Source organism: Canis lupus, chromosome 24, assembly GCF_003254725.2.
Source record: "Canis lupus dingo isolate Sandy chromosome 24, ASM325472v2, whole genome shotgun sequence".
Lineage (NCBI taxonomy): Eukaryota > Metazoa > Chordata > Mammalia > Carnivora > Canidae > Canis > Canis lupus.
Window position 1 is genome coordinate 38,869,260 of NC_064266.1, and position 23,033 is coordinate 38,892,292.

The window sequence follows — 23,033 nt, forward strand, 5'->3', positions numbered from 1 at the left end:
CAACCTGGGAAAGAGAACTCAGTGTGAAGTGAGGGGAACATGAGAAAGAAGAGGAAGAATCAGGAGGCAGTGAGAGCAGAGTTCTTTGAGGGCTGCAGTAGTGACCAGTACAATTTTAAACACTTAAAAAAATCCATGTCAACTAGATATCAGAAATGAATTTTAAAAACCTCACCCTGCCCAGGGCTGCCAATAGCAAAGAGTCCCTCGGGGCCAAAGCAGTTTAGCCTACAGTGCTCCCTAAGCTAAGAAAATCAAGTGTCTAAATCCATATCTTCACCTTCCCTAAAAATGGCAAGATACGTAAGCCAATTTCTATTTTTGGTCAACCCACCGAAGTCGGCCACATGTGAGCTCCAGTTTTAATGTAAGATTTCTCCTAATAAAAAAGTACTTCTATTGCTATCAGATTTATATGAACATACTAATATTAATAACATTGAGAATTCCTTGTTTGAGGCCTATCTGTTCCAAAATAAATTTTGGAAAGTCATTTTTGGAGGGTATTCATTAAAATTACTTTCAAAAGTGAAGTGAGCCATGCTTCTTTAGAGCAAAAATTGAAGATGTAAGATAATTCACATTGACTATATGCCTTGGTGAGGGTTTTGTGAGGCGGCCACTTCCTGGCTGTTTTTATTATGAAGGAGGGGTTGTAAGTACCCATCCCCTACTTCTCTGAGCCTCTTTGATACAGAAAAAGGTTGAGAGTGGACAGGTTTGTGTTAGTACCACTGACACCTTCATCCCGGACAGGAGCCCAGATGTGTGTGGTTGAGATTGGGTTATAGTTCCAAGTTCCTCCTTCAACCAGAAGATGGGTAAATAAAAGGTTTCTTCATTTGTGTGTCAGGTAGACCCAGTTCCTGGTCTTCTATGACTTAAGTATTGCCTGACCTTACCCCTTCCCTATCAATTTCTTATCTGTCTTTTGTCCTATATCCTCAAGACCTTGCTCTCTGATGCCACTACTCTACATAATTGATTGGCAACAAGGGTTTATGAGCATGAGCTTAATAAGCTACCCTGTGTACCTCATCCAGGCACTGGGCAGGTCTCCTGATTGGAATTCATTTGCTCTCCTTTCGTCCATTCGTCCATGAGGACTCTCCTGGTTGAATCCATGTTGCCCAACTGTCAAGGCAAGGAGGCAACACATCATCTCAATTACTTATTTCTAATATTGGAAGCTGCTTGATGCTGCCATGTTCATTTTATTGTAAGTTGCTTGATTTCATAGCATCTACTTCATGGTAGTCATAAAAGTTTGGCAAGATGAGAAGAATGATCCCATCAACAGAAGGAATGGAATAGCTGTTTTAATCCAATGAATGACTAATGGTGGAAATTTCAAACCAATTCCAGACTTTTTTTTTTTTTTTTTTTTGGCAAATGCCTATCATTACAGAATCATTGTTTCTTCCTTCCTGTCTTCTCTCCCTCTTCCTCTGCCTTCTCCCTTCTTCCTTTATGTTTTGCCCTCTCCCTGCAGTCACTCACTCTCTCTCCTCTCCCCTCCCCTCTCCTCTCTTCCCTTCCTCCCTCCGTCCCTCCCTCTCTCCTTCCCTCCCTCCCTCTTTTTCTCAAGATATACATCATCGGTGAATCTGCAAGCAGGGTCTCCTTGAGGTTAGAAAAAAAGAGAACCAAACTTAAAGAATCAGAGGCCTTGGGATTTGAAACTCAAGGCCTCTTGACTCAAGGTCACCAAGTATCCTTGGGGATTATGAAACTAATACTCAAAGTAGATCACTGAATGTGGAAGTGGTGGAGCTAGACTTTGCACACAGCCCTTCTGGTGCCAAATTCTATCTCCCAGTCAGCATTCTAAAATGAGAATTAGGTGAGGGTAATGAGTACTGAAGACCCGGACCCTCAGTAAATAGCACCTAGTTCACATTGGAACCCAGATGCCATCTCCACCATGGCGGGCTCCAGGTGTATTTCTGTGCTACCTGTCTTGCCCAGCTCAGTGTTGCCCGAGCATCTTCATTCCTTCCTTTAAAGCCTTCTTGATCAGGTGAGTCTCCACCTCACGGACACTGTCCTCAGGGACTGCTCATAGAGCAAGAGACATGGGGTCCATGGGACTCTAGAACCATCCCTTTGTTTTTTACTGTGATATTTCCACTTTATCTCTACAATCTAGTCAGTTTCTATACAAAATTTAACTCAAAGAAAGCCACATGCTCCTCATACACCCCTCACCCACACGCATGTGTATTTCCAAATCATTATCTTTGGCCAGCCCTTCTGTTGTCCTCAGTAAAAATCTGAAGACTTAGAGGTACTGAGGGAAGGAGCATAGGATTTGGGAACTAGAAAGCTTGTCCCCCATTGTAGCTGGGAAACTCAAACCAGGGCCAAGAACTGAGGCCATGCGGGAGTGGACAGGCAGAAACCGGCTGTGTCAAGACGAGATTCCAGATGGATCTTGATAATAACACGTGTCACTTACCCCCCAGACAGAGGTTATCATTTCTGTTCTTGAGAAGTGTCTTTCCTCTCTGCTAATCTGACTGTATCAGTGGGTTATGCCTTTTTGGGTTTTGTTTTTGTTTTTGTTTTTGTAATTCTCTAAATGACTAGAAGACTGGTTGTATTTTGACAAAAACAAAACGAAAGCAAAACAAACCTCTAAGCCACGCTGAAATAGTTACAGCTAAACCGTGGCTCTGGTGTCACTGGGCCTCACCGTCACTGTTACTCATTCCCCCAGGCCATCTTGGCACTGGGCACTGCTTGAGTAGCACTATTTGCTGCCCTGAGTTCTCTCACAAACTCATGAGGCAAAGTTCTCAACCTTTTAGTAAACACTTGCTCTTTCTTTGCCAAGCTGAGCTCTGCTCTAGGCTCTTACTTATCATGTGAGTTTAAACAAGTCAGATTTCTCCCCTCTCACATAACAAGAAGTCTGGGGCTAGGTGGTTGCTGACCGTGGCTCAGTTATTCAAGGGCATCTGGGGTGGGGCTCAGAAATTCTGAGATGATCCTCCCCTTCCCAGTCTTTATATTAAGATGACGGCCACAGGTCTGGGCAGGACACTGTCATTCAAGGCAGCAAGGAGGGGGAAGGGCCTCTCTTACCTATTATCAGTGTAGGTTGTGCTCTGGCCCACATTGCAGTGCGCATCCTTTATACTCCCTTGTTGCAGCTGACAGACTTTGCCATAAGTATATGTATCCCTCGGTGGAGCAAAGCTAAATTTTACACATCAATCAACATTGAGCAACCTATTTATGCCCCAGAACATCACTGGAGAACCGCTTGCTTATATTGCAGTGGTATTTCTTATTGTCCGTATAGTGGAGTGATATATATATATAACTTTCCAAAATCAAAATGAACAAACCAGAGACAAGGGAAGGCCAGGCAAGCCTGGGGTTGCATTCTAAGTTTGAAAGCTTTTGCATAAGTGAGCCCCTGTTGACTGCTCTGGTCTCCATTCTTATTTTCTTACAGTTCCGTGCTGTCTTGCCACATTGCTTCCCACCCAAGCTCATTCCTAATGTACAGTCTTCATGTCTGCCATTCCCGTTCCCTGAAAGGTGCTTCCTTAGACTAACATGATGGCCACTTCAGAGTTCATTCTCAACTGAAACGTCACCTCCTCTTGGAAGCCTTCTGTGACTATACCAGCTCTATTTGGCCACTCCTAACTCACTCTCAGTTGCACTGCTATGTGCGATCACCTTCCCGTAACGCTTTCACCATCTGAAATTGTCTTGCTTTGTTGCTTCTTTTCTCTTGGTTATTCCTGGGACCTCACCTCAATGACCACAGGGACAGTACTTGTCCTTTTCGCCCCCTACGTAGAGCAGCTTACATGAACAGCTAAACAGGTGTGAGTGCATGAGAAAATGAACAAACACATGTCATAAGGGAGAAGGTGGGGGTTTTAGGTGATTTCAGGGAAGGTGAATGACTTATTGGAGAGCAGAATTTCCTCATGAAAATATACAGGATTCATAAGCAATGACAATGGCATAGAGGTCTCTGGTTAACCCATTGTTCTATGTGTGCCAGTCAGAACATGTATAATATGATCTCCTTTGTAGGTGTGGGTGGTGCCAGCCTATTATTTCAGGGTCCTTGACACAGCCATGTGAGCTGTTCTTGGCAGCTATTTTATGCATTCATGACTTAGGACAGAATGACAAAGCCATCTATCTATATATATATATAAAGAAAAAAATCCTCCCATGCTCTTCAGCATATTATCTTCCAAGAGAACCCTTAGTTCTCGCTCTTTGCCAAACACAAGCCAGTGCCAGGGAAATGTAGAAATTTAGAAAGCCAGCGCCACTCTTCTCAAGAGAAGCAGTGGACAGAAGCATTAGGAGGGCTAGCATCCCTTGATTACAGCGCTGCAGGCGGAAGCTTGTACCCACTTGGCAATTTCCGATGAAGGCAACATAGGGACCCAACAAAGATGCTGCGATTCATTGAAAATCCCAGTGAAATGGCAAGTCATCTTATCCACTGAGTGGATTGTCTGACAGAGTGATGATATCTTTGCAATCACAGAACTTCAAAGTGTTTCCCACAAGCCAAGTGAGCTCTTGACAGCTGTGTTACCTGAGCCATTGTCCACTGAATCTGTTTCTGTGAAGAACATGTTCTTTGTATCCCTCCCAATGTGCCAGAAGTAAGGCAACATGTCCCCTCTGTTGGAGCAAAAGCAAAGATTATTGGCCATCTTGGCAGGCAGGAGTTATTGTCTATAAATTTAGGAGCTCATTTGTGTTTGGTGTCTTCCTGTTTTAAAATGATTGAGCCGGGATCCCTGGGTGGCGCAGCGGTTTGGCGCCTGCCTTTGGCCCAGGGCGCGATCCTGGAGACCCAGGATCGAATCCCACATCGGGCTCCTGGTGCATGGAGCCTGCTTCTCCCTCTGCCTGTGTCTCTGCCTCTCTCTCTTTCTCTCTGTGTGACTATCATAATAAATAAATAAATAAATAAATAAATAAATAAATAAATAAAATGATTGAGCCATAGGTGAGTGGCCTTGCAAGTATCTGCATGTACTAAAAACATGGAACAAAATAACACTGTGTGCCTTGATTTTATCCCCCATCCCCCGTCCAGTCCATCAGCTTTCACCCAAAGAGCATGGCCAAAAAAAAAAAAAAAAAAAAAAAGGAGCTTCTAAGCCAAAGTGGTCATAGGATGTAATAAAGATGGAGATTAAAAAAAAAAAAAAAAGTAGAACATGAGCCGATATTCAAGGGAAATAATTAAAAGGAAAGTAAAACAAAAGCCAAACCAAGTCAAGGCAGAGACTTCCTAAGGAAGAGCACTGCTTAGATAGAAGACCCAGTGGAAGTGACCAGGTTGAGACACCTGGCACTTCCCCTGTCTGCACAAAGAAAAGGGAGAAACAATTGCTCAGGGGAGAGGAAACAAAAGAACGTCCCTCGAATACAGTTGCGAGAAGATTCTCTTGGAATTAAGCAATGAATGCGTTCCCAGAATGAGGGCATAAATGGTAGAAAGAAATGGCAGGTTTCTTCGCAAATCCTCAAATGCTTGAGGTCAGACAGATTTGAACTCTAAAAGCTTAAGAAACATATAGTTTTGAGAATGTGATTTTTAACCCCATTCGAAGATCTCCATGTGCGATTTCATAGCCTAGGGGAAGAGAAAAAGGAGCAGTTGTTATTTTACCAACCGCGGAGTCTTCTGGTAATTTGATGACGTAAACGAAATGCTGCTTGTATGCTCTTTTTCCCTTAAAAGAAAAACAAGGATAAAATTCAATCTCCCAGGAAGCACTAGTGGAGAACATGTGAAGGAGGGGGCAGGAGGCACATAGGCCATTTGCTCCCCTCGGCCACCTGTTCTCAGTTCCCATCTTTCTTCTCAATAAAAACTCCAGTCAGGTTGTATTTTGATGCCCGTCACTCCACATTCATCAGGTGACAAGACTGTTCTAAACTAATACGTTTAGCTCTGGACATGTAGCCTGCAGAAGGTGCCAGAATCGGAGAACTCTTTCTGTTTATGTTGGAACTGGGGCTCAGGACCTCGCCTAAGAGCGCCCCATTTCGGTATGCACCAGTCGGCTTGCTTTATTTCATCTGGCAAAGTCAATATAAGAATTAATAATAGCTTTCCAATCTACAAATAAAAGTATGCCACTTTAAATTTTTGGCAGTGAGCTGGCATTTTGTCATTTAATCATTTCACATCATTACACTGCAATATGGAATGTAATGACATGACACTCGTAAATGACAAACACTTGGTCTCTCCTGTACGGGAAGAAATAATGTAATAGGAAGCAAATTATATCCTTAAAGGTTGCCAGAGTTTCACTCCCACAATTTGGGATTAAGATACTGAGCAGATGCAAGGTGAAGAAAAGGAGAATCTCTCCTACAGATGTCCTGGGCAAGACGCAACATGACAAGTGGCTTGTCTCCCTCCAGAAGTGGATGGGGCATTCCTAATGTTGTCAACATCCTTTCCTTACCAGGTGCCCAAGCAGAATGCTGTGCACCGGATGCTCTTTGGTTTTGAAGGACTAGCTGAAATGGGGATGAGGAGGGAAATTGTGGTTGACAAATGTCATTTTTTTTTTCGTTTTTACAATTCTGTTGTTACTTGCTGAACACAATCCGCCCCTGCTTAACGATTGTTCGAATATCACATTAGGTACCGCATGGCTAATGAACGAAGGTTTTACAAAATGACCACCCCTAGTTAATGCTTCTTATCCCTCCTCCCCGGCAGGGCAGGAAACCAGAATTCTTCCCACAACATCTTAAAGGCAACTCAAATACAACATGTCCTACGCAAAACTCATGATTTTCTAGCACCAACTTGTTTCTCCCCTAGTGTTCATTCTCTGGACGAATGACATCAGCCTTCCAACTGTATATGCCAAAATCTTAAGAGGCAGCCTGAGCCATTTTTCCCCCCTTGACTTCCCTCCTCTCTGATCCTTCTAGCAATTATCGGCTGCATGTTGAACACCAGTTCAGCAAGGGCTTCAACCCACCAGGAGAGACACCAGCTGTAATTGGTCTGCCCCAAGTGGGGCCTACCAGTCACATCCCTCACCTCACCCTGTTAGTTCAGCTTCCAAGTAACACTCCTTCTCCTGTCTCAGTCTTCAGTAGACGCGCCTGGCCTGAGCTCCTTCCGCTCTCACCTGGAAGGCCACCTGAGTCTACTCTCTCCTACCCCATCACGTACCACCTCCCAATTCATTCTCCAAGCTGCAGCTAGAGACCTCTGCACAGTGCTGATACCATCTTTCACTTGACTGCTCAAAGCCCATCAATGAGCATCTGCTGACAGGGTAAAGAGCAGCTGGCTTCGTGGGAGCTACGCACAGCATGCAAACTTTATCAGCTTGGCTTCCTCATGCAGAGTCTCACCCCAAACCCACTGTCTCTGTGCTCCAAACCCACTGCCTTTTGTTTTTTTCTCAGATTATTTTACTTATCTTAATCCCTCTCTCCAGTAGGCTTTTGGACCCACTGGTCCATTGGTCTGGGACAGTCTCCCTCCTATTCATCTAGTTGATTTGTATTTATGTTTCAGTTCTCAGCTCAAGTGTTATCCCCAGGGGGGCATAATATGGGTCACATTCTGTGGTTGTCACTCTCTTAGAACCTCTGAAGCATATAATCTCAGTTTGTAGCTACACGTTCATTGGTATAATTATTCAGTTAGTGTCATCCTCCCACCAGACAGCACGTTCCAAGGTGGCAGGGACCATGCTTATTTTTGCTTGTTATTGTATTTCCAGCTTTAGCAGAAAACTTGGCACATAGCGGTTGCTTATTCATTCAGTCAACAAATATGAGAAATATCCATTAGAGGAATAAATCAGCATTGGGTCTGAGGTCTTACCTAGACCATTTGGGCACTAATGGTCTAACTAACTAATCCTTGCTATGAGGATCTGTAGTCTCATTCTTCTGCTGGAAAATGCGACTTGCAAAATAATTTTAAACTGAAAAATGGATTCCTCCATGGTAAAGAGAGGTCAGAGCCATGACACTAAATCCATCATCCTCTTAAAGAAAGTTTGTGATCATCTCACCTCTAATCTTTGTTATTAAAGACTTCACACCGGGGTCAAGTGAAAGCTATGATGGCACAGGTGCTATTGACCCTTTGCGTGTGTTGAGGAGAGAGAAGTAACCCAAAAGTATTGCCAAACCCTGAAAATACTAGGCAATTCTCAAAGTGAGTTACTTACTGGCAAACCTTCACTGGGTCCTTGCCATGTGCATCACAGTGATGATTCAGGACCAGGGGTGATGGTCATCAATGAACAGGCAGCTACAGACTGAGATTATATGCTTCAAAGGTCCTAAGAGAGTGACAGCCACAGAATGTGACCCGTATCATGTTCCCCCGGGGATGACACGTGAGCTGAAAACTGAAATATAAGTCAGCTGGATTTAGCAGAAGGAGAGTGTTGACCCCGTCAGGGGACCGTTGGCAATATCTGAAGACATTTTTGATTGTCATGATTGGGTAGGTGCCAGGTGAGGCTACTGGCGTCTCTGCCCCCAGAGCTGGAGATGCTGCTAAACATCCTGTAAAACACAGGACAGTCCCTTTAACAGAGTTATGTGGCCCCAAATGCTAAAACTGCTGAGGCTGTAAAACCCCAGTGGAGAACATTTAGAAACCTCTCAACTCAGTTCTAAGGACCAACAGAGTGTTTAAGAGGACACCCTCTGCGGCAAGGCCACCGAAGGTACCCTCTGTCAGTGTAGACTTGGTGTCTTCCAGTCTCCAGATGACAGGCCTGTGGAAAGGCAGGAACCCCAGAGTGGGGGCTTGGGGTGGAACATGCAAGAAAAAGGCTGGGAGCAGAACGTGTTTTGTAAATATTAACCCAGCTGTAAAGGCCACATGTATCTTTGAGTTATGACCTGATAAGGGTTTTGAGAGCTTGCCAACTTCACGTTCAAGAAAAACAGAGAAAAAAAGTGAGCTGATGACATCCTTGGTGCAATTTCCCTTTAAGCACGGCCTCATAAATACCAACCATAGAGTCCAACTAAACTTACTGGAAATTTCCCAAAAACCTTGGAAAATAGACAAGTGCAGGTGGTAAGATATTTACTGAAATGAACTGTCTGTGAATGAAAAATATGTGAGCAAAATAGATATTTTATCTGTCATTTTATTCACAGAAAGAGATCCATTAAGTTTCCCCATTTCATTCTGCTCCTGTTCGGTGTGAAAGCAGCACTTAAAACTAGATCTTCATTTCCTTTTAAAAAAAAATCAGTAAGGAAAATAGGGGACTCAGTACTTCCTCCCCACCCCATCCCTGCCCTGCTACCTCTCTCCCCCCAAAATGGTAATTTTTTGAAACTTTGGAAGCAGGGACGCCCGGATGGCTCAGTGGCTGAGCGTCTGCCTTCGGCTCAGGGCGTGATCCCGGGATCCTGGGATCAAGTCCCCCATCGGGCTCCCTTCATGGAGCCTGCTTCTCCCTCTGCCTATGTCTCTGCCTCTCTCTGTGTCTTTCATGAATAAATAAATAAAATCTTTAAAAAAATCCTGGAAGCAACTTCTGAGAATACTAAAATATATCTCATGGCTGATGTTAATCTTATAGGTGAAATGAAAACAAGAGTCAAGTTGCTGCTCAGAGAGAACTTTAAAGTCCTTTGACTCTTTCCAGGCAAGTGCAAATCCACTTTCTTAGTAATTCAGAAAATTCTATGTAGATTAAAATCAAATTGTAATCTATAAATATTTACTGAGCAACTTTTATCTGCAAAGTATCTGCCTAAGCTAAAGGAAATAAAGAGAGGAGTAAATAATGATCTTTGACCTCAGAGAACTTCACTCTGTTTTTGAAGAAGGAGCATTTACTCATAGAAAGTAAGATTACCATAATATTATCCAACTTTTTTCACCTCCGTGCAATTTAAATTTAAATTAAAAATTGAGTCCCTTGGTCACATTTCAAGTGCTCAGTATCCACATGTGGCTCATGACTACTGTAGTGGATCACACGGGTAGCGTGACATTTCCACCTTTGCAAAAAGTTCTACTAGACAGTACTATGGTAGAGAATAACCTTCTTTTTTCTTTTTTTTTTTTAACCTTATTTTTTCTTAAAAAGAAATCTGACGTCAGAGTGCCTGGATGGTTAAGTGTCTGACTCTTGATTTTGGCCCAAGTTGGTGATCTCTGGGTTGTGAGATCAACCCCCTCGTTGGGCTCTGTGCTCAGCATGGAGTATGCTTAAGATTCTTTCCCTCTCCCTCTGCCCCTCCCACCACTTACACTCTCTCTGTCTCAAAAATAAATAAATAAAATCTTAAAAAAAAGAAATCTGATGTTTAACCAACCCTGACTAAACTTTGATATTGGCCGGACCAGGGTTCAAGCTCTGGCTTTGCCATCTGTTATGCACTTGACCTTATTCATCTCTCTTAAGCCACCTGAGCTCCCCTGTCCTCATCTCGGGGGGGGGGGGGGGGGGGAGGAGGGAGGGAGGGAGGAAGAGAGAGAGGAGAGAGAGAGAGAGAGAGAGAGAGAATAATAGCACTTACCTCACATGGCTAAGGTGAGAATTAAATGAGATAGTACACAGAGTATTCAATCAAGTATTGCTATTTTTCTTATTGTCAATTGTTTCACCTCATCAGCATGGCCATGCTCACCCACTAGTCCTCACCCTCCTTGACTGTTCCTGTTGCCTTTGCATTGAGGCAGGTGGTGTGACTGAAGGTGCCAGGGTGGGTGAAATGGGTCAAGGAGTCACTCTGTACTGAGGGATGCAAAGCCCCTGTGGAATTCCCCACACTCTCTCATTCCCTTTGGTGGCCAGCGTAAAGGCCATGGGTTCAGTGGCCAGAATCACAGGGATGTGATAGCTTGTACCACTGAGTCACAGCATGGAGGTGCTCTACCTTCAGAGGACTTTGTATGAGCAAAAAAATGAACTGTATGGGCTAAGCCACTGAGGTTTTGAGGTGGTTGTTCGTCTGCACTGGAAGAGTTTACTCATTTGAGGCAACTGGGTTGATGTAGACCTACCTTCATCCCCCCAGTCCTAAAAGTTAGACCTGCAGAGTCTAGATAATATTTTATTATAGTAATTGATGTGCTTTTCATTCAAGGACTTGCCTTTTTGTCTTCATCCAAGCTAGCCTGAGAGTCCATTCACTCCTCAGAGAGGGGTTGTAATAGGAGAAATACAGAGAATAATCTTTGAGTTTCACAATTCTGGACATTTGAGGATCTGAAAACCTTAATGAAAGAGGTCATGAAGTTCATGTGATAACTAATGTATTGGGAATAATTGCTCAATAGCCAGATTACCTCATTCCTTGGGTAGTTTTGGGCCTCCCAGGCTTGTGATGGCAAAGGGAAGGGAGCGGCAAGAGAATTACGGGCTCCCCGGGAAGAAGTTTGAGTCACAGTTTGGCTACCAGCATCTGAGTGACTGTTGGCAAGTTACATACGCTCTCTGAGTCTGCACTTTCTCAGCTGAATAGCAGAGAATGGGGGCAGCTCAGAAAATTCTCACGATGCTAAATGATGACAAGTGTAGACCATCACAGAAATGCCTTGGTGAACATGTTCTATATTGCGCATGGTCCAGTGTGGTAACCACCAGCCAAACGTACCTACTGAGCGCTTGAAATGTAGCTAGCGCAACTGAGGAACTGAATCTTAAACTTGAGTTAATTCTGATTCAGTTTGGTGGCCCCACATGGCTAGTGGCTACCATCTTGGACTGTGCAGGTCTAGACCAAATTCCCTCATCTGATTTCTTTGCTCTCTGAATGGCCAAACTGAGACACACAACTCTAAGTTGAATGAGGAACCCTGAACTGACAAAGATCGTTTCTTCCAGCCAGCAGCAAAAAGGGTTGATGTAAACATTAATTTGTTGTTGAAAAATCACATTCCTTTCACACTTGGGTTGTGAATCTTGTGCGGTGCCTTGAGATAGGGAACCGTTTCCTTCTTCGAGTGATCTGGAGCCGGAATAAATTAAACTGCTGGCTGTATTCCTCAGTATCAGGCTTTACAGTGGTGACTTCCCCACGAGCCAGAAAATCTGTTCCTAAGGCCACACGACTGGTTGCTGAGGAGGGGTCATTCCTGGTGAAAACATGTGGCCTCGTGGGTCCCCTGATGAGCAAGGAGCCATTGCTCCCACCTACTACCAGATAGCCTATGGGGTTCTGGCTCTTTGATTTAATTGTCCTCGTTCTGCATTTGAGTCTTCCTTCCATTGGCTCACTCCCTTAGACAGATCTGAGGCTGAGAGTAGCTGTCTACTGTCAGTCGCTCTTACTGGAAAGGGAGAATGAGAAAGTGGCAGAGAGAGGTGCACGTGTGTTTATGCTTCTGAATCCTCCAATGTTTGATGAAAATGATTCACAAAATGGAAAGAAAATGTCACCTCTACCCACTGTCACTGCTCAGTGTGTGTCTCTCTCTCGACACAGGCATGTTAGAGCAGGCAAGAGAATGGCCTCCTCCCCCCTGGCCCCCAAGTCCCTGTGACCCCAGACTGGGCACTCACCTTCCCTGTCATCCATCACATGGTTCTCAAGGCCTTGCTTCTTCCAGAAAGTCTTCCTTCAGCCCTGGAGAAAAGTAACAGAAACCTCCGCCACCCTGCCTCCTGTTTGTGTTTACAGTGGATAATAGCAATTAATTCTCTTATCTACTAAATAAATTAGATCCTTGTATTTGTCTCCATCCATGCTCTTTGAAAGCTCCCAGAGAGGAGTCTATTTGTAAAGTCTCTCTGTGCAGCACTCCATTAGATAAGTGGATTGCTTAGTCATTTTTCTTACCCCAGCACTCCTGATGGATTATGTACGTTTGCAATGATACCCTCGGATTTCTGATGCCCATCCCTCCCCCCACACACACCCACAGAACAGATAATCTGCAGCTGAGTAAAGAACGCTGCTTTTTTAACATGGTGTTCATAAGGCTCATTATCACAAGTAAGGATACAGCTCAGGTATGGAAGATGTGGGGTTATAGACCATTTTCCTGTGCTACCTCTTGAACTGCTTACCTGTTTCTACGAACGAAAAAAGTGTATCGGGCCAATTGTATGACATGTAAACTTCTATCTCAATAAAGCTGTAAGAGAGTAGGAAGGAGAGGGGGGCAAGGGATGGGGCACAGAGCGGAAAGAAAGAAAGGAAGGAGGGAGAACAGAGGAAGAAGAGTGACAGTATCATGTGCATGAACTTACCCCTCAAACTGATAGAAATTGAAAACCGCACGTGTATGAATATTCTGTGCAAAGCTCCCACTGAGCTTTTGAGGCATTAGTGGAAATATATAGACTTGGGTGTTCTTAGTACTGGAGTCGATCTCAATTCACCAAATACAAGTTTGGTTTATTATTTTTTTTTTTCAAATAGAAGTTTTTTTTTATTTTTTTAAATTTATTTATTTTTTTAAATAAATTTATTTTTTATTGGTGTTCAATTTATCAACAGACAGAATAACACCTGGTGCTCATCCTGTCAAGTGCAAATACAAGTTTTAGAACCAGGGGGCAAGTACCTTAATCTCTCTACACCTCAGTTTCTTTATCTTTAAAATGGGAGCAGTGCTCCTTTCTCTTGAAATTAGAGACAAATGCATCCTGTCTCACACAATAGTCAAGGAATAGTGTCAACAACAATTCCTGAAAACTTTTGTATTTCAGTAGCAGTAACACATTATCTGCCACAGGCCTGATGAGTGTGACATGGTGGTACGTCTCAGGAAAGAAAGAACTATAAATAAAGAAAATAAACGCCTGCTTCTAGATTATAAGATCTTGAGGTCTGAGGTGGGTTTTCATTACTCTTTCATCCTCCTGAGCCTAGTAGAGTTATGACACAACATAACAATTCAGTAAATGTTTATTGAACTGTTATGAATTCAGCTAAGTTGCTGACACTATTCCTTGACTATTGTGTGAGACAGGATGCATTTGTCTCTAATTTCAAGAGAAAGGAGCACTGCTCCCATTTGAAAGATAAAGAAACTGAGGTGTAGAGATTAAGGTACTTGCCCTTGGTTTTAAAACTTGTATTTGGTGAATTGAGATTGACTCCAGTACTAAGAACACCCAAGTCTATATATTTCCACTATGCCTCAAAAGCTCAGTGGGAGCTTTGCACAGAGTATTCATACACACGTCTCTAGGGCTTTCTAGCCCCTGATGCCTATAGAGGCAGGAGAGCTTGCAAAAACAGTCCTCATACCTGCACATCTTTTTACGTGGTTTTCAATCTTTTTTTGGAAGAGGGGATTTGTTGATCCTGTTTTCATCAAAATGGGCTCTGTATTTACCCAAAGGCTGGCGCCTTTATAGACTGTTAGCCTATAAAAATGAGTGTGTTGACCTCACAAAGTACTTAATGTTACCTGAGTTACTTGCTCTTTTATTTCCAAGGTTCCTTTTATATACTTAATCACCATTTTGGTGTATCAAATGCCCTGAATAAAAATAGTTAATCAGGCAAATGAAGAAAATAAAATTATTTCATTGCTATTGGTGGTAATTAACTGGCTGATGTATCACTATGGCAAAACATGTGTGTAGTCCACCTTTTCATCCCCTTTCCTCCCAGGTGAACATAGCTTTATCTGGGGATGTTGATTACACAATCAATACATGCTTATTACTTTAAAAAAATACAAAAATATAGAGAGTAGAAAGATAATCTCTTTGCCCATAAATTCCCTTCCCTGCCCCCATCTGGAAAAAACAACGGTTTATGTGTAGACATATCCATCTTGGCTTTTTAGTAATATGTACTGCAAGGATATGGAACTAGCATTTTGATAAACTTGATTTTTTTCATTTAAAATCTATCATGAATGTGTTAAATATACCTCCCACATAATATAAATACCTACACACACATTTGTACACATGTGCTTGTGTGTATATATGCATGTGCATATGTATGTGCATCTGTTTATTCATACACATGCTTACACACATAAACATATACGTAAACACACATACACATACAAACATATCCTCAATCAATGGGCATTTAGGTCATTTTTCAAGTGTTCTTAGTTAGAAATTTTGCTGCAATACTCGTCCTATACATCTGTCTTTATACAGTTGTTTGATTACTCTCCTAGGAAAAGTCCCTGAGAATAGAATTATAGGGTTGCATTTTGTGAATTTTAAAATTTAAAAAGTCAAGTATCTACCTTCATGAAGCATGGTAGAAGTAAGCCATGAACACTTGCTTCAAATATTTAAATCGTAGCGTTCACACGTTTGGAGAACACCAGTTTCCATGCCAGAGAGAACATATAGAAAAGGCACTGCCTAGTGCCTGGCATATAGGAAGTACTCAAAAAATGTTAGTTGTAAATACAAATGAGCGATTGTCAGCATGTAATGGAACTCTTGTTCTCTTTACTGCAAATTAAGTCTGGGGGAGGGTTCACCAGGCAGCTTGGATCAGTGGAAGCCAGGAGATAAACTGGATCCCATCCATCACAGCACCGCCCCTTCCCAGGAGTTGTTGGTGTCTCTGGATCCCCACCCACCCCCAAGCAGAGGCATTCATCAAGAGCCACACAGAGTTTATCTTCAGTGCCAGGATGGCAGCCACAAGGGACAGAGTCTCTGGGTGAGAGGCCTTGAGTTTACATCTGTGTTTGCAGAGAGTGGACTGGAAGCTTGGGCTCTGTTTTGATTTGTCTTGATTTTCCCAGCAGCCATCAGGCAAATACGCCAAACGTGGCACTTAGGATATAAGGGCACCTGGCACATATCTTTCAAGGCTATTCTCCAAGTGCTTCCTACCCTGTTATTTCAGATCCAAGGAGAATAGAACCAACTCTTGCCCCCCCACCCCATGAAATAGGAAGATGCTGATCTCTATGAATCCTTCCTCTCTTATTTTGCTTTCCATCTTTGTTCTCAATGATGCCATAACACCTGCAGCGCACACTCCAGATCTTCTTCCTCTGCAGCCCCAATGCAACAGTGCTGTGTTCCCTTTGTGTGGGATTCTGTAGGGACCAGGCTACTCTAACCAATAAGCTCATGATCTGGTCCTCCAAGAGGATGGCAGTTTGATGGCCTTGCCCTTCTCAGACAAAAGGCAGAAATACTATGGTGGGGCTGGCAGAGGGTGATACCTAGAGAAGAAGTGTGTTTTTGAGGAGCCCTAAAATCCCTTACTCCCCATGATGTCACAGTCTGTCCCTGCTCCCAGCAGCCTTGGAATGGGAATGATCCACTTCCTCTGGGGGATTGAAACATAGACAGAAAAGTCTCTGATTCAAAGGTGTTTGCCACCATAATTTCAGATACAGTTATCCCAAACCTTTCCTGGAGAAAAGATCTGAAAATAATTACAGTGACAAACCAGGATGAAATCTCAGAGGCAAGCATAAGGATCTTGATCATTGAAATAATCTTTGAGCATCCACATACCTTTCTCTCTGTTTCTTCCCTTGTGGCTCCAAGGGCAGCTCTGCGATAGAACAAGCTGGTGGATAGGTTAGCAGTACTGCCTCCTCCTGTTTTCACTGGGACCTTAGGCAATTCATCAGCTTTACTGGAGCCTCCGTGTCCTCTTTCCTACTCCTGTGTGGTCCAGCTGGCCAGGTGGCTCAAATGAGAGAATGCGAAGTCGCATAGTTAATATAAAACAATTGAGGAGTGTTCACTTTATCATGATTATTATTGGGATGATGAGGATTACATGACTGGCTTAAAAAATCCAGTAACTCATGCTGGTAAGATTACTTGACCCATTTCAAGAAAATGCTGGCAAGTCAACATCTGGAACACCCATCTGTGAAGAAGCCGTGAGACCCAAGAGTGAGGAAGACATGAAGAACACACTAGATGTCAGGGCAGGCTATTTCTTCCCTGGGTCTTTAAAACAACACTTAATGAAATCTTTAACATGCTCCTGGTGCTGTCATGAGTTATTTGCATGCATTTGCCATTAAGCCCCCTCATCAGCCTTATTAAATCAATGAGCATGTCATCTCCATCTTATAGATGAGGACAGAGAGGTGAGATACCTGAGCCCAGGTCTCTCAGTTTGTAGTTGGTCTAAGGAAACAATGTGTGGTTCTTGGAACAACAAAGACCTTGAGGTGATGTTACAACCATGATTTACATATTTAGCTCCTCCGTGTTTTGGGGAGGCCTTCATGCCAGACAGTAGTACCAAGACTATAGGGGCTTTTGACTCTCCTAGGAAGTTCCCATTTCTTTCTCTTTTTTAAAGATTTTATTATTCACGAGAGACACAGAAAAAGAGGCAGAGACACAGGCAGAGGGAGAAGCAGGCTCCCAGGACCCCAGGATCACGACCCGAACCACTGAGCCACCCAGACATCCCAGGAAGTTCTAGTTTCGAGAATGAGAAATACCTGTCTTACCTCTGGTGTGGAGTTGGAAATAACACCTCGTCCTGAGTGAATGAATGAATGGGTTTATGTTACCGGGCTCTGATTTTCATTCCCTGCTATGTCCCAGAGAGAGTGTGTGCGGCTCCCTCCCATCAGTCTTGCAGGATTGCAACTTTAAGTGGAGCTGACACTACAGAAACAATAATTGGCAAAATATTCACAAGAACCAAAAGACGGTCATTTCCTCAGGCACCAGAAAAGCATAATCCAGTTCTGAGGTTCTCGAAAATGGTGACTGGAATGGCCCTGAAGTCTGGCCCACCCCAGCACAAATGCAGCCCCACTGCTCTCCTTTGAAAGCTGTAATTCTCCACACGAAAGTAGGAAGAACTCTTAACTATTATTTTAGATGACATCCCTTTTTAACTTTAAGCAGTGTTCTTTAAACATTTCTAAACTTTCCCAATTCCTCCCCAATACCATGCTATGAATTTGCTTGTCACTGTAAGCTGTACACAAAGAGAGACACATACAGCAAGCACAAAGATATCAGGAAGTGGTTTTCCTAGCAACAGTAATCATCTGAAAGATCCCAGAACATCCTTTCTATTCATACAGCATTCTGTGTTTTGAATAGCGCTGACAGGTGAAGTGGATTCATAGTATTTAATACAAAAAAATATTGCTAGGGATTGGTACTGCACAAAAGCTCAAATATCCATACTATTCACAAGCAGCTGAATTCACTGTTTTTATAGCTATCTAGATTATTTAGTGAGGCACAATTGCAAAAGCAAATATTCACCTGCTCACCGAATGACTAATCCGGGGTGTATTATGGAAAGTCTGATTCCCGAGACCTCACTCAGGCAACTGGGACACAGCCCTAAATCAAGCCTAGCTCTGTCTATGCAAGCCCGTCTTGTGGATAGAGTCTTGAATGATAAAGAGACATCCCCCCTGCCGGGTCCCTCAGCAGATGTGTCCAGTTTAAAATAAAAATGAGTCAATACCGTTGACAAAATCATCCCCCCCCAAGGAACTCTATCTGGTTATTGCCTTCACTCTATCAGAAACACTCCCATATCACCCCTCTAGTCCTCGCACTAGAAATATACAAAGCAAATTCATTTCTGAAGGTCAAAAAGGAAAAGAAAACACACACAAAAATAACCCTTTTAGTTCCATCAGACATGGAGAAAGACAGAAAACAAGAAAGACATAGACAGACCAAAGGCCTAGAGATTGAGGGTTGGGGGACGAAAGGAGCAGGAGGAGGGTACAAGAGCCCCAACTTGCAACCAAGGCTCTAAGAGGATGTGGAGGGAGTGCATTCACAAGAGTCTAACCTGTAGAGAGCTGAATGTCACAAAGAGAGAGGACATCCGAGCCACGCCACCTGATCATCTCTATGAAGTTCTCTAGGGTTGTAGTACTGCCATACTGCCTGTGTTATAAAAGCCATATACTCTGAACCTACTATGTGTACAGACCTGTGCGAGGCTGTGGGGGTGAGAGGAGCCTCACTGGGGTTCTCAGCCATACCGATGGGGCACAGACAGAAAAGGCCAAGTGACCATCACAGCTGCCTGTACTGAGCTTCAATCTTGAGCAATGATTGATTGTCTACATGACGGTATAGAGGGGGAGGAAGGGGCCTAGTACAGGATAGTTCAGTATATGCTTTAAAATAGCCGGGGTTCGCATTCTAGCTGTGGGGTTGAAAGCAAATTTGTAAAATATGGCAGAGTCATACTTCCCTTACAGGGCTGTTGGGCAGATTAATTGTGGCCATGTCCTTAATGCATCAGGAGCTCTTGTGGGTAGCTACAGTTCTCGAAAAATACCTGTCAGAGACGTGCAAATGAAAACTACGATGGTCAACCAGCTCACACCCCTAAAAACTGGCAAAATGAAAAAGCCTGACAATATCACCTACCGGAATAGGAGCCACTCTTCTGTAGCTAATGGGAGCATAAATGGTACAAGCATTTTGAGAAGGATTTGGCTAGCTCTGATGCAGTTCAAGATATACACACTCCATGACCTAGAAATTCTATTCTGTATGTTCATTAGAGAAATTCTCAAAAATGTACCCAAGGAGACTTCTGTAAAAATGAATATGCTCTGTCTGTAATACTGAGAAGCTAGAAAAATCTAAATGCCTGTGCGCAGGGAAATGGATAAACAAGAAGTGGTATATTCATGCAGCAATTAAACTGAGTGCACAAGGACTGCATTTATTTAGACTGGGAAATTCTTGGTCTATAAGCAACCCTTCGTCCAAAGCAGCTGCTTCAATTCTTCATGTGTTCCAAAGAACTTTCCTCTCCCTCCTCTTCCTCCTCCAGCAAAGGGACTTGGCAAACAAATCCATGGACAAAGAGAACAAACATAAGTCACCATCAGCCAGTGTCTATCCCTCTGGCAAACTCAAGGGAGACACAAGGAGTGGGGGGTTAGAAGCTGCACCCATCTTTCTGACTCCAGGCATTCAAGCTGGGGGTGTCGGGGGGCACTGAATCTTGGCTCTCTTCTTCTGGGTGGGATAAATGCAAGTGGATATGCTGCTTTTGGATTCCTAGGAAAGTCATTCACATTTCAAAGAACATATGTGTCCCCAGTTTCTCAGTGACAGATGAAAAGAAAGCAAATTCTATGATTTATGAAACGCATGCCATTGTTCCTGCTCATGGAGCGTGTTTCAGCGCCAGCGCATGAAAGTGGGATTGCATGAATCCTGACCCATGGGCCCACGGAGGAGGAACTGCAGGAGGGTTGGAAGGCAAGGGGATCAGGTCACAGAACAGCCTGGGGTCCCATGTGACATGAGAGGAAGAGCAGAGATAGCACTTTTGTGGGGAAAAACAAAAAGAGAGAGAATCAAATTTGGTGTCATTTTGAAAACTCATTGAGAACAAAAATGTGTTCCTGGTCCCTGCATTGGTAAGTGCTGGCAATATAGAGAGTTAAGTCAGACATAAATAACTCTCACCTTTATTCTGGAGACCCGGGATCGAGTCCCGCATTGGGCTCCCTGCATGGAGCCTGCTTCTCCCTCTGCCTGTGTCTCTTCCTCTCTCTCTCTCTCTCTCTCTCTGTCTCTCATGAATAAATAAATAAAATATTAAAAAAATAACTCTCACCCTTAAAAAAATCTCCCATCCAAAAAGTATGAGTGAGAAGACAATGAAATCAACAATTTCCAGAAGAGCTGGGTTGAACGGAAGAAGTTCCTGATAGGAGTGTTTGGAGGAGGGAGGGCCAACCCAGTGGGTTTACAGTGAGCAAGGAAGATTTTCTTGCAGGGGTACAAGTGGAACTCAGTTTTAAAGTTGTAAAACACTGGGGGAAAGGCGGCCCAGCCAAGCATTCAACGGAGTCCCTTTCTTCCTTCCATTTTGCCCTCCAGTGGGTTTTAGTTGAGTGTTTACTATGCCCTCCATCCTAGGGATACAAGTGTGAGCAAAATCAGACAGCACTGCCTTTCAGAGCTTCACACGCAAGTACGGAATTCAGACATGAATCTGGACTTTACTCCAGAGAATACAGATGGAATTCAGCAGGGGGTAGGGATCTGTGAAGTTGGATGAAAAAAACCTGGTATCTTTACTTTCAAAACCCCTTCATTGATGTTTACCATTCCCTTCCATTATGAATTTCAGCAACAAATCCAAAAGCATTAGCAATATCTGTGTCTTTGCTCACCAATATAAATCCCATATTTTGTATCTTATTATAATTGTTGCAGATGCTGTAAAATATCACTTGTACTTATTACCACTTCAAAATTACAGTGGTTATTAGACCTTTCACTAGATCTTGTTATTTAATGTCTTAATAAAAAAAGCACATTTATTAACATGCAACATTTAAGAAAATATTTTGATAACCAATTATATTGAAATGTAAGTTTCTTTGTAATCTTATGTATTTTATATCACGCATCTGATAACAATATCCTGGTTTTCCCAAACTGCCATAAGGATCCATGGAACAAAAGTATTAAGAAAATTATTAAGAACTGACTAAATGCTAACTGAAACTGATAAAACTTGCAATTTTGCCAAGTGCCATAGAGGGAAGATAAACAATGCAAAGGGAACCTAGGAATGGAGGTAAATGAGGGTTTCCCTGAGGAAGGAAGTGTGAACCGGGTTATGGAGGAAAAGTAAGTTTTAACTAGCAGAGATGGCGTAAAAGAACATTCTAGAAGGAAAGGTACACAAACATGCCTTGAGATGGGTTGGGGATGCTAGTGCAGGGATGTTGGTACAGGGATACCGATGCAGAGATGCTAGTGCAAGAATGAAGGTACAGGGATGCTGGTGTAGGGATGAAAGGGTAGGGGTGCTGGTGCAGGGCTGAGGGTGTAGGGATGCTTATGCAGGGCTGAGGGTGCAGGAATGCAAGTGCAGGGCTGAGAGTACAGAGATACTGGCACAGTGATGCCAATGCAGGGCAGGTGAGGCTCAGAGGTTTGTGAAACGTGGCTGAAGCAGCGGGTAGAGGTCTAACAAGACAGAGTCAGAAAGCAGGGGAACACGACAGGACAAGGACACTGGCACCCCAGTGTAGGTAGGGACTACATGTGGTTGGGTTTAGCTGAAGGCCAGACCCAGGCTAGATAGAGAAAAGGTGAGGTTGCACAGGCCTGCAGGGCTCAGACCACCACTGGCTTTGACTGGTCTGTGATAGTCTGGTCTCTCAGACCTTATCCAGAGGAATGGGAGCCACAGAACAGTTCTCTGGTCAACCTCCCACAGGGAGCCCACACTTGATGAGCTGGTGTATCAGTCAGGGTTCTCCAGAGAACTAGAACCTGTATGTAGAACACAGAACACAAGATATGCAGGGATACATTTCAAGGCCCCCAGTGGATGCCTAAAACTGTGGATGGTACCAAACCCTATAGATACTACATTTTCCCCTATACATTCATACCTATGTTCAAGTTTAACTCACAAATTAGGCACAGTGGGAGATTAACAGCATCAACTAATAATGAAATAGAGCAATTCTAAAAATACACTGTAAGGTTATATGAATGTTGTGTCTCTCTCAAAATAGCATTTTAAAGATTTTCTTTATTTATTTGAGAGCGAGAAAGAGAGCCTGAGCAAGGATGTGGGGAGAGGGAGAAGCAGGCTGCCCACTGCGTAGGGAAATCAAGGCAGGACTCTATCCCAGGACCCCCAGGATCATGACCTGGGCCAAAGGTAGGCATTTAGTTGACTGAGCCACCCAGGTGCTCCTCTCTCCAAGTATCTTACTGTACTGTCCTCACCCTTCTTGCGATGACGTGAGAGGATACAATGCCTACGTGATGAGCTGGAGTGAGTTGAGTGACATAGGCGCTGTGACAAAGTGTTAGAGTACTATTGATCTTCTGACAAAACATCAGAAGGAAGATCACCTGCTTCCAGACCATGAGAAAGTGAAACCATGGTTGGGGGTGGGGAGAATGCTGTATGTATATTTAATTCTCAGATTCTCACTGTTTGTGGCAGGTATGTTCTCTAAAGTTGCCATAGACACTGAATTCGTGACATTGATCCTACGGGAAATACAGGGCTGGGTTCTGGTGAGCCTCTGGTCGCAATAGTTTCATTAACTGATCAATACATAACCTTGTTTTATGTGTGTTTCTGTTTCAAGACACCTTATT

At 43.3% G+C, this 23,033-nt stretch overlaps 2 long non-coding RNA genes across 2 annotated transcripts in view; one reads left to right on the plus strand and one right to left on the minus strand.

Moving 5' to 3' along the window:
* The window catches only part of LOC112674132 (uncharacterized), a 195,764-nt gene that overhangs the window by 148,324 nt on the left and 24,407 nt on the right, over nt 1-23,033 (plus strand). The gene's annotated exons all lie outside the window — the stretch shown is intronic.
* LOC112674131 (uncharacterized) overlaps nt 12,580-23,033 on the minus strand; it is a 99,623-nt gene continuing 89,169 nt past the window's right edge. The window contains exons 6-7 of the long non-coding RNA XR_007405669.1: nt 16,434-16,611; nt 12,580-12,594 (exon numbers count right to left, since the gene is read on the minus strand). This is a non-coding gene — a long non-coding RNA (uncharacterized LOC112674131). The remainder of the gene's footprint in view (nt 12,595-16,433; nt 16,612-23,033) is intronic.